We start from the raw sequence: 17,292 nt of genomic DNA, 5'->3' as shown, positions 1-17,292 counted from the left end.
GTCAGACACGTGGACGACACCTTTGTAATCATTAAAAACACAGAAATAGAGAACACACACTGGATCATCAACGCCACACTCACAGGAATCCGATTCACGACAGAGGAAGAAAAGGACAACCAGCTCCCATTCCTGGACGTGATGGTACAGAGAACACCGAACGGAGAATTCACCACGAAGATACACAGAAAAGTCACACTCACAGACCAAGTCATGAACTATGAAAGCAACCACCCCAACACACACAAACGAAGTTGCATCAGGACATTATTCAAAAGGGCCACAACACACTGCAGCACACCTGAGCTATAAAAAGAGGAAGAAGATCATCTATACAAGGTATTCACCAAAAACGGATACCCACGCAATTTCATCACCAGATGCCTCAGGGAAAGACAACGAAATGAGGACATGCCACAACCCAAGGGACTGGCCACACTCCCATACATCAGGAGCATTTCTGAACTGACAGCCAGACTGCTGCGACCACTAGGACTCATAACAGCACACAAACCAACAGCCACTCTCAGACAACAACTCACCAGGACAAAGGATCCGATATCCAGCTGGAGCAAAACCAACGTAGTGTACAAAATCCCATGCAAGGACTGCACAAAACACTACATAGGACAAACAGAAAGACAGCTAACAACCCGCATCCATGAACACCAACTAGCCACGAAATGACACGACCAGCTATCCCTAGTAGCCATACACTCAGATGACAAACAACACGAATTCGATTGGGACAACACCACTATTATAGGGCAGGCCAAACATAGAACAGCCAGGGAATTCCTAGAGGCATGGCACTCATCCACAAATTCTATCAACAGACACATTGAACTAGACCTTATATACCGGCCACTGCAGTGGACAGCAACTGACAACCAGAAGCGGCAGATTCAAACCACTATAAATGCTGGAGGAATCAGCACAGAAGCGCTTCACAGGAGGCTCCCAAGCATTGAAGATGTCACCTAGAAAGGGGACGAAACGTTTGCAACAAAAACTCCCAGCTCGGCGAACATAACCACAACAGCTCAAAGTGAGTATGCAGCCCAGAGGGACAGTCCATGAGCTGGGTGTGTATCCCTGAGCACAGTGTCCTTGCAGCAGCATTGAGTGTGTACAGACACGGAGTGAGCAGCCCAGAGGGACAGGCCATGAGCTGGGTGTGTGTCCTGAGCACAGTGTCCTTGCAACAGCATTGCAATGAGAGCTGTCAGTGCACACTGAGCTGCAGCATTGAAGTACAGAAGCGTACTGTCAGTAGGTCGGAGATCTGCTGGGCTGGCATGGTGAGGCTGACATATTTCAGATGCCAGCATTGGAGGATATGTAGTACATGCAGCTTTGGTTTGTAGGGTGTCCCCTGAGATGCTGGTGTCAAAGACAGAAGGCCATAGGAGCGAGGGGCGAGATGGAGTCACCAGTTACCAGCTCTGACGTTCATGTCAAATTCTCCATAGTTAGTTTCCCCATCGTGGGAGGGAGGAAATGAAACTGCAAGTTGATGAGGGGGGAATTTACATGATTGTGACTGTTGATCATCAGTAATCATTCAGTCAGCATCCCAACACTCCCACACTCAAATCTTGTCTCTCAGAACAGAATAACACAGGATCATGCCCTTCAGCCCAGCAAACTCGCACTGACACATGCGGCCTTTCTAAAGTTCTACATGTTCGATGTCATCCTATTCCCTGTCTACTCATCTCTGTGTAAAGATACCTGTTAAACCTTGCTGTATTAGCTTCTTCTCCTCTATCAGTGCATTCCAGGCACTTTCACATTCTGTCCAGAAAAGCAAATAAAATCTCACTGATCATATATCCTGCACTTTCTCCCTTTTAACTAAAATCCATGCCCTGAGTAATTGATAATTACCTTCTGGGAAAACAGCTCTCAATGTCGTTCTATCTATGCCTCTTATAATTTTGTAAATGTCAGTCAGGCAGCCCCTCAGCCACTGATGTCCAGGTGCAAAAACAACATATTTGTCCAATTTCTCATTCTGGCTAATACCCTACAAACCAGACAACGTCCTGTGATTTTTTTCCATACCCCCTCGAACACCTCCACATTGTTCTGCTGGTGTGTAACCAATACTGTACACAACTTTCCAAACGTGCCTGAACTAATTTTCTCTACGGCTGCAATATGACCTGCCAATTTTCCTACTGCATGCTGTGATGCCTGTCTGCAAGTTTGCCATCAGTCTTCTTGATCAGCAGCTGGAAATGATTGAGCCTCGGACACTCTCTTTCCTGAGGAACGTCTGCAGAGCTCTCCTGGAGTTTCAGTTCCTCATACTGACAACAGGTAGTACTGTTGCTGGGGATAATTACTCACACTGACAACAGTCAGTATTGTTGCTGGGGATAATTACTCACACTGACAACAGGCAGTATTGTTGCTGGGGATAATTACTCACACTGACAACAATCTTTATTGTTGCTCATGATAATTCCAACCGGGAGAATACTTCCCCCAGATTCTGACTAACTATAATTTTACTCTGGCTCCCATTGCCACACCCTGTTCCATGGTGACTTGATGCTAAGAGTAGGTAACTCACCGCTCCTTTGGAGTTCCAGTCTTTTGTGTTGAGCTTGCAATGGGGTCAGGAGCTGAGTGAGCCTGACAGGACAGTAACTGAAAGACACTGAGCAGGTTATTGCTGATTGATCCCATTATTGCTGACATTTCCACGGTAGACCGTACACCGATAGGTCAGTGACTGGCTGCAATGCAAAGGCTTTCTATCACCTTGTTGGTTGGTGTAAGTTTTCTTGCTGGAATGGAACAGCTTGGCTAGAGATGTGGCACTCACTGGAATTAAATCCAGCCATTTCCTGACATTGTGTGGAGTGAATCGAATTGTCTGACTATTTGGGGGTCTGTGATGCTGGAGCCGACTGAAGGAGGCTGAAATGGATTATCTGCTCAGGCCCTTCTGGCTGAAGATTGTTACAAATGCAGCAGCTTTATTTTTTTCCCTGATGTGCTGCGCTCCTCCATAACTGGGGATTTCGTTGTTGGAGAGCAGCCTCCTCCTCCAAATGGTCCCTTTCATTGTCCACTATCTTTAGTAACAACATGTGGCAGGACCGCAGAGATTGATCTGAACCATGGATTGGGGGATCACTGAGCTCTATCCATAACCTGCCACACAGCAGTCTAGCAGCCGCAGGATCCAGCATCAATGCTGAGCACTGTATTGACTCTGTACCAAGGAGCTGCCCCTCTCTGCCTGGCACTGTCCTGTGAGTGTGGCACACCCGACTAGTGAGGATGGTGATGTTGCCTGGGACTTAATCCTGTTCACAAAATCCTGCTTTACAGAGAAGGTCTGACTGTTGCTTGATTAGTTTCTGGGAAATATGCAACAGGTCACTTTCACATTTTGTATAATGAAGAATTAATATTACTTTGTTTCTTACTTATTTTAGAATACACCAACCATCATTGTTTTTCAGTTGAAAACAATTGAAGTGAACAATAATTGAATTACCAGAGCGCACACCTAACTATTACACAATTCAGTGACTGTAGTAAACAGCTGATTCATGTTCAGATCAGTGAGCACACCATCTTGCAGGCAGCAAAGCTGTTGGAAATGACTTTGAGAAAAAGCCTGAACTCAGACACAGTGTTACTGGCTCTCACCACCACATCCAAAACACTGGCCATCTCCAAAATCTGTCCAGAGAGCTTCCAAACTGGAACTGGGCAGTTACTCACACAATCCCTCACAATAGTCTGGTTAGAGACATACCTGAACAACAGGGAGATGTGTGTGGGGTGGACTGGTCAATGGACTAACACATGGCCCTGGTCCAGACTCAGTTCAACGTTTGTGGCAATGACCTGGAAACAACCATGTCTTGCAAGTATATCTCTTCTGGTGTGCCACCTTAACTCTGTAATTCTGCACCTTGGACCCGATCCTGAATGAAGGTGTTATCAAGGTGATGGGCTCCTGCAGCACATGGCATCTTACATTGAATCCCTCATATACCATATCCAGTGTATGTTAGCCCCACAATGTCATTATCCAAACAGAATTGTACAGCTCCATTGATGGCCAGTATGATCCCAGCCCAACGTCCTTGTGTGTGACCTGAGCTGGAAATCTCTGTGTAAATGTTTGCAGCATTGTTCTAACCGTTAACAGCAAAGTCTCTTTACTGAAGGTCTAACATCCTTTCATAATACCAACTTTTAGATTGTCCAATAAGCACAAAATTCCCCCTTTATTCAGTTCACTTTTATAACAACAATATGATGAAAACAGTGCAAACTCACAGTAAGGAGGATTGAAATGATGAGTCTCATTACCACACCCAAATTATTATTAAGTGCAAGGACTTTGAAAATATACAATTATTTTCCCATGTATTAATATTGCGAACTAATATCCAATTCTCCTGCTCCTCAGATGCTGCCTGAACGGCTGCGTTTTTGAGAACCACAGGTTTTGACTCTGATCTCCAGCATCTGCAGTCCTCACTTTCTCTCTGCTAATATTCACTCATAATCATTTTCGTGGCAATAATATCACCGTGCGTTAAAACATATTACAGTCAGATATGAGTACATTTTCAATTGCTTCTGTCTATTGCAGAGCTCAGTAATGTGGGATGTAAATGCCAGTGTCTGTGTGATGCTGGGTATGTAGGCCATGTCTCTGAAACACTGAAAGGTTGTTTCAAAGAGCATATCCCTTCAGCTGTTCACAACAAACAGGGTACTGACTGGATCCAACCAGCCTAACCTCACAAATCCAAACCATCGTCTCCAGTATTGGATATAATTGGATAATATTTTTCATTTTAATTTATTCTTTGAGTGTGATTGGGCCAGTATTTATTGCCCGTCCCTTGAGAATGTGGTGGTGAGCTGCCGCATTGACCCGCTGCAGTCTATGTGCTGTAGTTAGACTTACAATACCATTAGGGAGAGACCTTGAACCAGTGACACTGAAGGAACAGCAAGATAATTCCCAATCTGGATGGAGGGTGGAACATGAACATGGTGATGCGCCCAGGTATCTGCTTCCATTGTCCTTTTTGATTGTCATGGTTTCAGTGGTACGTTGTAAGAAACCTTGGTAAGTTTGTGCAGAGCACCGTGTAGATGGCAGGTATTGCTGCTACTGAGTGTCAGTGGATGAGAGGTGAAGCTGCAGTCACCCGGGCAAGTGCTGCATATTCCATCACACGCACATTCAATATGTGTCTGAGAGGTGGTGTGTAGGCTTTTGGAAACCATGAGGTAAGTTATTTCTGCAGGATTCCTAGCCCCTGACATATTCTTGGAGCCAATAAATTTATATTTACTCAAAGTGTGGCGCTGGAAAAGCACAACAGGTCAGGTAGCTCTGAGGTACAGGAGAGTCAACGTTTTAGCATAAGTACTTCACAGGAATGGACAATGAAATTATATGGTCAGTCCGGTTCTGGTTAACAGTGATCCCGGGGATTATGCTAGTTAGGTGTTCAGTGATGCTGGTGGCATTAAGCGTTAGAAGATATGGTTCAATGTTCTATTGTTAGAGGTAATCGCTGTCTGGCACGTGTGTGATGGAAATGGTACTCCTCACTGTTAAACACACACCTGCGTATTTCCAGGTCCTGTTGCATTTGGACAAGGACTGCTTCAGTATCTGAGTAAATCACAAGTGGCGTTGAATATTGTCCAATCATGAGGAAAAAAACATCCCCAGTTGTGACTTTAGTGTCGGGATGGCCATTTATGAAGCAGCTGAAAGTTAATGGGCCGAGGGCAGAGAGCGCTCATATAGCCCACTGATGCTGTCCCTCTCTCTGAGTTAGGAAGCTTGCTTCTAGTTCCACCTGCACCAGAGGTGTCTACAAGCATCTGAATGGAATAATATTACAACACCTACCCCAAGGAGCTGAGAGAGGATTTGGTTAGCTCAATCAGTTGGACAGCTAGTTTGTAATGCAGATTAAGACCAACAGTGTGGGTTTTATTTCTGCACTGACTAAGAGAACTGTTGTACTCAACCTCTCCCTCTCTTGAGATGTGATGACTGTCTAGTTAAACTACCACAAGTTCTCTCTGTCTAATGAGAGACCAATCCCACCATTCCATAGGGGTATAGTGCCTTACCTTCCCATTTCTGATCTACAGACTTACCCAGAAACAATTCCCCTGGGGAACTGCTGCAGAGTTGTCCTGGAGCTGAGATGGCTGCTCTCTCCCAACCACAAGCACCTTACTTTGTACCAGCTATGGCTTCAGCCAGGGCAGACGATTCCTATTCGATCCAGCGTTAGTATTAATCCTGGATATGACACTTGGTCAAATCCAGTGATGATTGTGTTTAGTGCAGTCACTCTGGCCTCTCCTCTAGATTTCATCTGTGTGTTTTCTTGTTGTCCACCTTTAAACCAAGGCTTCAATGAGCTCAAACTGAGCATCAGTGAGCAGGTTGGTGCTGAGGACGTGCAACTTCATACCACTGTAGATGACATCTTCTATCACTTTATTAATGATGTGGATTAGAGCAATGGGGCAGTCATTAATTGTCTGATCTTTTGTCTGTGTATGTACAGACACAGGACAGTTTCCCACATTGTCAGGTAGGTGCCAGTGCTGTATCCCAGCAGGAACAGCCTGACTGGAATGCGATAAGGACCCACAGCTGTTGCAATCTCCAATCTCGCCAGCCACTTGCTGATACCAATGAAATGTTTTGAATTCGCTTAAGACTGCCATCTGGAGGAAACTGAAATAGATCATCCCATCGATACTTCTGTTTGAACATTGCTGTGAGTGTTTCAACCTTAGCATTTCTATTATTGTGCCGGGCTCTTCCATCATTGGGGAAGCTGGTATTTGTGGATCTTCCTCCTCCAGTGAGTTGTTCAATTGACCACCGCTATTCACCCTGACTGCATTTGACAGGATTGCAGAGAGTAGCTCTGATTTGTTGGTTAGATCATTCTGTCATTTGAATCTTTCGCTATCTGGTGAGTAAGTGGCCCAGTTTGGTTAGCTCACCTCATTTTGAGGTGTAGCTGGTGCTGCTCCTGGAAGCCCTCCTGTATTCTCCATTGAACCAGGGTTATCCCCTGGCCTGATGGTCAGGGTAAAGTGGAGCATATGTCAATAGTGACAGTGAAAATTGTGCTGGAATACAATTCTACTGCTATTGGTAATGTTGGGGAGTATCTGCATAGGATACTCTTTGGAGGTTTGGTGTGAACTTGTTGGGGCTGAAGTGCATGTTTCCACATTGTAAGGACTTTATGAATTTTATGATTCACCTACCACAGCCCAGTACTGAGTTACTACAGTTTTCCCATTTAGTATGGTGATACAGAGGATATTCATAATGTAAAGTGTGACTTCGCCTCCATCAATACTGTGTGCGGTAGTGACCGTTCACAATATACTCATCGATCAATGTTCCTGTAGCTTGTAGGTTGGCGATGATGAGGTCCAGTCTGTTTCTGTCTCTCAGTTATTCCCTCCCCACCCGGTGCAGACCCAGTCTCACAGCTATGTCTTTTTGGATCTGACCATCTCTATCAGCAATGCTGCTGCTAAGTGGTGCTTTTGAAATCGCCCACTCAGTCTATATTCTCCAGCTTTGACACTCTCTCAGCACCTCCACCAAGTGTTGTTCAATGTGGAGGGATATATCTGATGTGTCCCTGGATATACCTGATCAGGACCAGGAGAAGTATCCACCTTCATACATTCTAATAGGTCCGACACCATCTCTACTGTGATATGGACTGTTCCCCAGATATGACCACTAACGTCCCTAAGACTTTATGTCTTTCTTCATGACAAACACAGAGGAGAAATATTCATTGAAGACCTCGCCCATCTCTTGCAGTTCCATACATACCTGTCCACTGTGGCCCTTAGGGTTCTATTATCTCCCTCGTTATTGTTTTTACCTTAAAAATAACCTCTTTGGACTCACCCTAGTCTTCTCAGCCAAACCTGTTTCGTGCTCCCTTTTGGCCCTACTGATTTCCTTCAGTAAACTCCGGTATCCCCTGTATACCTCCCGGGCCTGCCATCTTCCCAGCTGCCGTTAACTGAGCCATTCCTCCGCATTTTGTTTCTGCTCAAAACCTCAATATCTCTTGTCATCAAGGCTTCCCTCTCCCTGCCCTTTCACCCTCGCAGGGACACCTAGACATTGAACTCTCGCTGTCTAATTTTGAAAGTCCTCCCATTTGTCGGACGTCTCTTCACCTGCAAACAAACTAGTCCAACCAACCCTTAGTTTAATTCCATTAAAATTCACCTCACTTCAATTTAGAACTTAAATCTGTGGAGCAGTTTTGTCCTTCTTCATAACTATTTTAAAATTAAGAGAACTGTTGACACTGGTCCCAAAGTGCTACCCACTGTCACCTGTCCTGCCCTATTTCACAAGAGGAGATCAAGTTTTGTCCTTTCCTCATAGTGCCCTCTCCATCCTGCTTGATGATACTTTCCTGATGCACTTTTTTAAGATTACTTACAGTGTGGAAACAGAGCCTTCAGCTCAACAAGTCCACACCGACCCGCCGAAGCACAACCAACCCAGACCCATTCCCCTACACCTAACACTACATATTTCCACCTAACCTGTCCATTTTTGGATTGTGGGAGGAAACTGGAACACACAGAGAATGTGCAAATGGAGAGTTGCCTGAGGTGGGAATTGAACGCGGGTCTCTGCGCTGTGAGGCAGCAGTGCTAACCACTGTGCCACCGTGCTGCCCACTTAACACATTCCTCCACATCCAAGCCCTTATCCCTCTGGCAGTCCCAGTCTATGTGGCAAGCCTCCCCACTTTCCCAACATTTTTATTCCTTTTGGGGGCCTATAGTACAATCCCAATAATATCGCCATCTCTTCTTATTTCTTAGCTCCACCCACAAAGCCTGACTGGATGATCCTTCAGTTATTTTATCGGCGATTATTGCCATGAGACTCGCCTTAATCAAAAAGGCAGCTCCCCCTCCCCTCCTTCCACCATCGCTGTCCTGCCTAAAGCACCTGTACCCTTGCATGTTAAGCTGCCAGTCCTGTCCCTCCCTGAGCGATATCTCTGCAATGGCTGTAATATCCCAGTCCCACGTACCTATCCACGCCCTGAGTTTATTGGCCTTACCTGTCAATACTTTTGCAGTGAAATAAATACAATTTAATCCAACAGGCATTCCTTGCTCCCGTGTTCCAGCCTGACCTGTCTCTGATTACTGTATCTCTTTTCAGCCTGGCACTTGCCTCCCTGCTCTTGAGGATACCAACCTGTGCCAACCTCGTTTGAACCCTCCATTGGAGCACGAGCACACCTGCCTGCCAGGATATTGGTCCCCCTCTAGTTCAGACGCAACACAGCCATCTTGACCAAGTCACCTCTCCCTCAGGAAAGATCCTAACAATCCAAGAATCTGAATTCCTGCCTCACCAATTTTTTAGCGACACATTTATCTGCTATATACTTCTGTTCTTACCCTCACTAGCACGTGGCACTGGAAATCATCCAGAGATTGTCACCAACAAGTCCTGGCGTTTAAATGTTTTCCTCGCTCTGTATAATCACACCGCAGGACCTCATCCCTATTTCTACCTATGTCATTTCCGTCAACAAGCTGTTCCCCCTCCCCCCTTGAAATATTTCTGCAGCCACTCTGTGACACACTGGATTCTGACACCTGGGATGTTACACAATCTCCTGCGTTCCCATTTTTGGCCACAGAATCTCCTGCCTGCCCTCAACCCCTAACTATCGACTCTCCCACCACTAAAGCCCTCCTTATTTTGACCATTTCCCGCTGTACCCCAGAGTCAGTTATAGTGCCACCAAACTGACTCCTGCTGGAGTCAACACAATCAACACTCCCAACACAATCCAAACTGGTACACCTGTATTCGAGGGGAATGGACACAGGGGAACCTACACTCTTTGCCTTTCCTGATGGCCATCCGCAACTCTCTGCCTCTACCTTAGGTGTGACCACCTCACTACAACTCTTATCTCTGATGCACTCAGCATCTTAGATGACCCTGAGTGCATCCAGCTCCAACACAGGGTCTTCCAGGAGCTGCAGCTGGGTGCACTTCCAACACGCATGTAGTCATCAGGGATAATGGAAGTCTTCCTGAGCTCACAGGTCCAGCAGGAGGAACAGGCGACTGCCCTACCGTCTTAACCACTGTCAGACTAAAGAGGAAAGTTAATAGACGTTAACTGAGCGTGCCTGTTGCTCGCTGAAGCCTCTCGGCCTAAGCCTTACTGCTTACTCTGCAATTTTAACATCACGCCTCGATATACTCCACCACATATAGTTCTGGTTCTAGCCGGATGGCGACACTACAGTGATGCAGTGTGTGGGCATCAAGCCTCCTGCACCTGCCATTCAGATGGCGGTCTACCGTCCAAGTACTAAGCAGGCCTGAGTCTGCTTACCTTTCATGTACAGACATTTTCAGACCAGAATGGCAGTAGGCCTTAAGCACGTCATTTTTTTTTATTTCAAAAATATACTTTATTCATAAAATAATCATAAAATAATTTGATACACTGTACATTAGGTAATGCCATACATATTTCCACATTTACATATACAGCTCAGAATTATCATTATTACATACAGGGTCTGTGCATTTCTCGCTCCTACGCCCATATATTGAGCTGAGGCATCAGCAGAGCCCAAATGACTGCATGGGCCCCCTGATCTTCTTTTGACAGGCAGCTGTTAAACGGTGGTCTTTCCCCACCGCGCCTTGGCGGCAGCTGCCCCAAGCTTCAGCGCGTCCCTCAACACGTAGTCCTGGACCTTGGAATGTTACTAAGCCATGACAACCTGTGCCCTGTGCTTCAGTGCAGGTCACTGCCTGGCCTTGGAGGGTATCTTGCTGAGGGCTTCCTTTTGGTAGTGGTGACTGTGCCGATGAAAGTTTTCACCCAAACAGCGAATCCATGCTGTTGTAGCTCTCTGCTGGAGCTCTCTGTCTATTAGTACTGGGCGTGTGGATTACCTGCATCCACCGATTGCATTCCAAGCTGGATCTCACTCCAGACGGAGAGATGATGATGTTCCAGTGAGTACAGGGCTATTGGAAAAAGACTACCATCAGACATTGGAGCAACAGTATGTCCGTCCATTCACTGAATCTGCTTTTCCTTTCAATTTGGTTGTGTTTAAACTTATCATCCTCCATTCAACTTTCCTGCATTTTCCCGGTAACCCTTGTTTAAAAAAATGTCTCTCTGAACCTTGAAAATATTTAATTATCCTTTTTCCACGTATGGAGTCAGATATTACGAGGGGGCATAGCTTTAAATTAAGGGGAGGTAGGTATAGGACAGATGTTAGGGGTAGATTCTTTACTCAGCGAGTCGTGAGTTCATGGAATGCCCTGCCAGTAGCAGTGGTGGACTCTCCCTCTTTATGGGCATTTAAACGGGCATTGGATAGGCATATGGAGGATAGTGGGCTTGGATCGGCGCAACATCGAGGGCCAAAGGGCCTGTACTGCGCTGTATTTTTCTATGTTCTATGTTCTATGTCCTATCAACAGCCTTCACAATTGTCTACGGCATGGTGGATCAATGATAAGCACTCCGCCCTCACAGCGCCAGGGACCCTAGTTTGATTCCAGTCTAGGGCGACTGTCTCGGTGCAGTTTGCTCATTCTGCCTGTCTCTGCACGCCTTTCCAATTTCCACCCACAATCCAAACACGTGCAGGTTCGGTGAATTGGCCGTGCTAAATTGCACCACAGTCTTCATGGATGTGTAGGTTAAGGGTAAATGTAGCATTATGGGTTTGGGTAGGGTATTCTTTGAAGGGTCTGTGTGGACTTGGAGTGATGATGGGCCCGTTCCCATGCTGGAGGGATTCTATGGATTGTTTCCCTCCCACTGATGGGAGATTTGCTGGTCTTAATCCCTTGTCTTATTTCTAGCACACTGTGTGAAAGTTTAACCTACATTAGATGTTGTCTTGTTCCTATCACACCTCATCTGCAGTCAGAGACAAAACTAAAATAAAGAAAGTTTCAGAGCCTGTCATTTCCTCCCTCATCTCCCACACCAGCCTAAGATACAGCTCATCCAGATTAGGGATTTGCCCACACTCTATCCCACATGAACTTCCAATTCTTCCTCAGCCTCTCGATCAAACTGCTCAAGGATCATATGGTCCCTCTCCCTGAATCCAGTAACTGCTTCTCGAGACTGAAGACTGATATGAAATACATGACTAACATATTCTGTGGCTCCGGTCATAAGATGCCTCCTCAGTCCCTAATACTACCCATTCTTTCCCTTGTCATCCTCTTCCGCTTAATGAACCGAGAGAATATCTTGTGAGTCTTGTTAAACTTACCTGCTAATGTTTTACCACACCCCTTTTTCTCTTCTTACTTTCTTAAGGTGAGCCCTACACTTTCTATGCTCCTTTAGTATCTTCAATGACTTGCTCACTTTATGTCGACGTGAAGTTTTTCTTTTTTTCTTCAGAATAATTGTAGAAATGTAAAGTTCACTGGGCTTGTTTTTCTCATATTCATCTTTGGTGTAACATGTTGGGTTGACACTGTCGTCAATTTCATTTTGAGTATGTGACCTTCCCCACTCCCCGACTCCAAGCCCCAGTCCCAAGTTGTTCTGCTGAAGTTTTAACCAGAAGAAACGGTACTTTGGCCAGATGCTGTCTTAGTTGAATAAAATTTGCCTCCCCAATCCAAAAACCTTTAATTTTTTAACCTTTTCCTCAACAAATTTAAAATATGTGATGTCATGGTCACTGGTCCTAAAATGGTCTCACAATCCTGCCTGGAACACCTGTCTGACTTCATTCCTCAGAATGGGGACACAGATTTCCACCCACCCTTGTTGCATCTTCTACATGTCAATATAAGGAGCTCTCTGGGGAAAATTAAACCATCTGTCTCCCTCTTAAAAAGTGATCACTGCCCCAATGAATGTTGGGAATTGAAATGCCTGAATGCAATGATCCTATTATTGTTTTTACACGCCTCAGTGAATTGGTTATATATCTCCTTCATTTTTCTGGGTGTCTATAAAATATCCCCAACAATGTGTTCCGTCATCGTTTTGATCCTAACCTCGACCCACAAAACCTCATTTGAAGACATTTCCAAGATGTCATCCATCCTTTCAGCAATAACTAACTCCTTCATAAATAATGCAACACCACTTCCTCTTGGACACCCTCTCCTGTCCTGCTGATAGTTCCGGTAGAACAGAACATTGAGTTGTTAGCCCTGACCTCCCTCAAACACCTCTCTGTGATGGCAAAGATGTCACACCTCCACATGTCAACTCATTCCCTTATCACATCTGTCTGTCTGATAATACTCCCAGCATTAACGTAAGCTGGAATATAACTCCTAAAATACTCTGTACATCAGAGTTCTTCAAACATTCACTGTTTATTATCAGACTGCCCAAACCATGAACCAAAATTATAACTCTGGGAGTGAATGAATTTTTGTTTTTTTTTTACAAAATGTGTATTCATCAAGTGCAAATTTCCAGAACTGAGCAGTCAGCTCCTCATACAATGAGTTTCTGATGGTTAATTCCCTGTCAGTGTGCAGAGCGGACATGCCTCAGTCATGGAGAAAGTCGGAACTCCCAGTTGCTGGAGATCAGAGTCGAAAAGTGTGGCGCTGGTAAAGCACAGCAGGTGGAGCAGCATCTGTGGAGTCGATGTTTCGGGCATAAGCCCTTCATCAGGAAGGCATTGGTGCATTCCTTTTTTGTCATTCCATGATTCACAGGAACCAGATTTGCTCAGTAAAGCAGCACTGTATCTCACACTGAAGTGGAAAGCAGTCAATCAGTTGTTTGGACAGGGTGCAGACAATTTGAGGGTAAAGACTGATTGACGGACAGACATAAGTATAAATAAATCCCCTGGGCCTGTGACGGAAGAGATTGGTGTGGCATTGGCGATGATCTTTGCGTCCTCACTGTCCACTGGAATAGTGCCAGATGATTGGAAGGTGACGAATGTTATTCGCTTGTTCAGGAAAGGGAATGGGCGAATCCCTGGGAATGGCAGAACAGCCAGTCTGACATCAGTGGAGACGGTTCTGAGAGACAAGATTTACAATTACACAGAAAATCATAGTTTGATGAGAGAGGGTCAGTATGGCTTTGTGAGGAGCAGGTCATCCCTCACACAACTGATTGAATTCTTTGAAGATGTGAAAAAACACGTCGATGAAAGTCGACCACTGGATGTGGTGAATAAGAATTTTAGCAAGGCGTTTGATAAGGTCCCCCATTCTAGCTTCATTCAGAAGGTAAGGAGGCATGAGACACAGGGAAACTTGGCTGTCTGGATGTGGGCTTGGCTGGCCCATAGGAGACAGAGGGTGGTAGCAGATTGAAAGTATCCAGCCTGGAGCTCAGTGGGCAGTGGTTATCGGCTTTGGGACCTGTGCTCTTTGTGATTTTTATACATGACTTTGATGAGGAAGTGGAATGGTGAGTTAATAAGTTTGCTGATGACACAAAGGTTGGTGGAGTGATGGATAATGTGGAGGGCTTTTGTAGGTTGCAATAGGTCATTGACAGGATGCAGAGCTGGGCTGATAAGTGGCAGATAGATTTCAACCTTAAAACGTGTGTAGCGATTTATTTTAAGAAGTTGCATTTGCATACGGAATACAGAGTGAAAGGGAGAATTCTTGGCAGTGTGGAGGAACAGAGGGATCTTGGGGTCCATGTCCATAGATCCCTCAAACTTGCCACCCAAGTTGACAGGGTTGTTAAGGAGGTATATGGTGTATTGGCTTTCACTAGCAGGGGGATTGAGTTTAAGAGCGGCGAGTTGAATGATTAGCTCTATAAAGCTGTGGTTCAACCACACTTGGAATATTGTGTTCAGTTCTGGTTGTCTCATTACAGGAAAGATGTGGAAGCCTCAGAGAGTGTGCAGAGGATATTTACCGGGATGCTGCCAGGACTGGAGGGCATGTCTTAGGAAGAAAGTTTGAGGGAGCAAAGGCATTTCTCTCCGGAGCAAGAAGAATGACCGGTGAGTTGAGAGAGGTGTACAAGGTGTTGAGAGACGTAAATAGAGCGGATAGCCAGTGTCTGCCCACGGCAGAAATGGTTATCAACAAGGGGCACAATTTTAAGGTGATTGGAGGAAGGTGTAGGGAAGATGTCACAGTTAGGTTCTTTACACAGAGAGTGGTGGGGGAGGAATGTTCTGCCAGCGATGGTAGTAGAGTCAGATGCACTAGGGACATATAGGAAGCCTCCTGGATAGGCACATGGAAGTTAGTGCATTGAAGGTTACCTAGATTAATCTGATCTTACAGTAGGGTAAAAGGCCGGTAAAACATTGAGGGCTGAAGGGCTCTGACTGCGCTGTACTGTTCTATGTTCCAGGTTTCATCCAGATTGTGGACTCTCATCAATTGGGGAATGTGAGAGGGAGTGAGGGGCGTGAGGGAGTGAGATGTGTGAGGGAGTGAGGTGTGTGAGGGAGTGAGGTGTGTGACGGAGTGAGGTGCGTGAGGGAGTGAGGTGTGTGAGGGAATGAGGTGTGTGAGGGAGTGAGGTGTGTCAGGGAGTGAGGTGCGTGAGGGAGTGAGGTGCGTGAGGGAGTGAGGTGCGTGAGGGAGTGAGGTGTGTGAGGGAGTGAGGTGCATGAGGGAGTGAGATGTGTGAGGGAGTGAGGTACGTGAGGGAGTGAGGTATGTGAGGGAGTGAGGTGTGTGAGGGAGTGAGGTGCGTGAGGGAGTGAGGTGTGTGAGGGAGTGAGGTGTGTGAGGGAGTGAGGTGTGTGAGGGAATGAGGTGTGTAAGGGAGTGAGGTGTGTGAGGGAATGAGGTGTGTGAGGGAGTGAGGTGTGTGAGGTCATGAAGCTGGGTGGGGCGTAAGGTGAAGACTTCCAGTTATGGTGTGCGTAGTTACAGTCACCTGAGTGTCAGCACAATATGTGTGGTTACTTACATCAAACAAAGCCCACTAAGTTCAGTTATTAAAGTGATTTTTGGCTTGACTTTTGCTCCTGGTTTCTTCAGGTACATTCTGTTGGGTGACCCATCTATTAATATCTGACCATCCACAGACAGGTACAATTTTGTTTTTATGCTGGTGAATATGAAGGTACAGTTATTGGATAACATTTCAGAGGGTTCACTGTGAGACACAACATGATGCAGAAGACTGTCAATTGTGAACGCTTTCACCCAGTATCTGGTCCAGAGGGCAGGTTTATGGAGTCTTGGGGACATGCCAGATTTCAACACGACAAGTAACTTGTGCGTTTTGATTCTGACCCTCCAAGTCCATAAATCTGCTCCCTGGGCCAGACTCTGACTGAGGATGGATTTGTAAGGCATGGTTCCTGGTCAGTCATTGGTATCTAATTTAGACAACATTGATACCTACACTGAGAGCAGTGATAGCCTGTTGGTTAGTTTCCTCTGCCCAAGGTGGATTCCAAATGATTTTCGGTGGAGGAATGTTTGAACGACCACCCTGACCCAGATTGGAAACACTCTGGACAGATTCAGGATCAGGCTACTGTCTCTCTGAGTGACACAAGCAGCTGTGATGTCCAGAAGCACTGTGCCTGGATTCATGCCTTTTGGAATTCATTATTAACTTAGGTCGTGTTGCAAAGTGATGGGTTTACTGAGCTGAACAATAATCAGGTGTTTGCCATGTTTGTGAACTAGGCAGTAATAAGATATGAGCTACATTTATACAACCAAACAGTAACTGTATCATCTCTGAAAACAATTAAGTTGATTCTATATTGATGGAATTAAAACATAAACACCGAAAAATCTCTTATGATACAAAAGTGAAGAATGCACATTTTGTTTTGGACGGAAAAATGACATGTTGTCTGATTATTCTGGTGATCACAATTACACGTTGAATGTCAGTATTCAAATCTATATATTGTGGCTCTATCACTTGCAAAGTGGTTGACCTCTGACTGATTGCTTATTCAAAATGAGCAAACGATTGAACAATCAAATAGAGTTATAAATCTCACACATTTAAATATAATCTATCAATTTAATTTCTCACAGAAATGTGCGAGCTTTAGCTATTGCCAACAATTCTATTCGTTTTAAATTAGTGAAGGAAAAGAATAGACCAAATCTAAAAGTTGAAGTTCTAATTTGAGAAAGGCCAATTTCGACAGTATTAGTAACGATCTTTCAAACGTTGATGGCAGCAGGTAAAGGGATGGCTAGAAAATGGGAAGTCTTCAGAAATGAGACAACGAGAGCCC

This window comes from Hemiscyllium ocellatum, chromosome 44, assembly GCF_020745735.1.
Source record: "Hemiscyllium ocellatum isolate sHemOce1 chromosome 44, sHemOce1.pat.X.cur, whole genome shotgun sequence".
NCBI lineage: Eukaryota > Metazoa > Chordata > Chondrichthyes > Orectolobiformes > Hemiscylliidae > Hemiscyllium > Hemiscyllium ocellatum.
Note: the sequence above shows the minus strand (reverse complement) of the source record.